The 1,767-nt window shown below is 40.7% G+C and overlaps 1 pseudogene; it reads left to right on the forward strand.

Annotated features, from left to right (window-relative positions):
- Positions 1 to 437: 437 nt before the first annotated feature.
- On the forward strand, positions 438 to 1,376 carry LOC140847623 (olfactory receptor 5AN1-like; annotated as a pseudogene).
- Positions 1,377 to 1,767: the final 391 nt, after the last annotated feature.

A 1,767-nucleotide genomic window follows, 5' to 3' on the forward strand; every position in this document is an offset into this window, starting at 1 on the left:
CGGATGGCCATAGAGAACAGAATGGCTATATGAAACAATGTGAATTGAGGCCACATATAGTTTTCGTATCAGAAAGCAAGTTATATAATGCATAAACAGAGGTTACTTAAAAAACCGTATTTTCATTAATGATCTCTATGTATAATAATCACAGAATTTCTATTGTCTTAAAAATTCTTCAACAGATTTTTAAATACCTGTTTAAATTCTCATGGAAACTCATGCTTTGTTGAGAACCTGAAGCACTGAACAGGTACTCCTTGATAATGTGAGACGAAAATCTGCTGTGTTTCCACCGGAACAGTGAGCATTTCCCTTTTTCTGGTGCTCAGTGAAGGAAAAAGCTGGCACATGGGAGAATTGTAATGCTATCACATTTGACTTGAGTCAGCAATGAATTCTATTGTCTCTTTTCTGATCTTAGAAGCAGCAAGGCTATGATTAGGACAGGAAATATTACAGAGATCACCCACTTCATCCTCTTGGGGTTTTCAGATTTTCCCAGAATGAAAGCACTGCTCTTTGTTGTGTTCCTGGTGATCTACGTTACAACTCTGACTTGGAACCTGAGCCTCATCATCCTAATAAGGATGGATTCCCACCTCCACACACCCATGTACTTCTTCCTCAGCAACCTGTCCTTCCTAGACATCTGCTATGTGACCTCCACAGCCCCCAAGATGCTCTCCGACTTCTTCCAGGAACAGCATACTATCACCCTAGTGGGTTGTGCTGTTCAGTACTTCTTCTTTTCAGCCATGGGACTGAGTGACTCTTGTGTCATGACAGCCATGGCCTATGACCGCTACACTGCCATTTGTAATCCACTTCTCTACTCATGAATCATGTCACCCACCCTCTGTGTTGGGATGGTGGTGGGATCCTACATGGCTGGAATCTCTGGTTCTGTATCCCAACTGTATGTCATTCTTCAACTCCACTTCTGTGGGCCTAATGTCATCCACCACTTCTTCTGTGACATGCCCCAACTCTTTGTCCTGTCCTGCACTGACACTTTCTCTGCCAAACTCCTACTTGCCATAGTAACAATGATCTTTGTGATAATAAATGTCCTTGTTATCCTGACATCCTATGTCTATATTGTCATCTCCATCATGAAGATCACTACAGCTAAAGGCAGGTCCAAGGCTTTCAACACCTGTGCTTCTCACCTGACAGCAGTTTCCCTCTTCTATACCTCAGCTATGTTTGTCTATTTGAGTTCCAGCTCTGGCGGTTCTTCCAACTTTGACAGACTTGCATCAGTCTTCTACACAGTGATTGTTCCTATGTTGAATCCCTTGATTTACAGTCTGAGGAACAAGGAAATCAAAGATGCCTTGAAGAGGTTGCAGAAGAAGGCAGGTTATTGCTGACATCACAGATTCTGAGATATTTTCTAAGCATATTATCCTTTCAGAATCATCTTAATCCTCAATACTGAACATATGAATAGACAATTACAAATTTCGCAGTGCTTTTGGACAAAAAGGGTTTTATTTGACATAAGTTATACACCAAAATGGACCAATACGTGGTACAATTCCACACAAAGAGAATATTTTTAAGTCTTGGAGATTCATTACTTTCAGTCTACATGAAGAGTGGTCTCATATTTTATTAATGCATCCACATGTATTTGTGAAACATCAAGTTTTAAAAACTTTTGGGCTCTTCTTGATTCTGAGACTGAACCCTGAGAGATACCTGGCCCAGGCTCCAGGAGTGTAAAATCCCTGTCTACTAAGTATTCTAATGCAACTGTAT

Source organism: Manis javanica, unplaced genomic scaffold (assembly GCF_040802235.1).
Source record: "Manis javanica isolate MJ-LG unplaced genomic scaffold, MJ_LKY HiC_scaffold_25, whole genome shotgun sequence".
In the NCBI taxonomy this organism is placed as follows: Eukaryota; Metazoa; Chordata; class Mammalia; order Pholidota; family Manidae; genus Manis; species Manis javanica.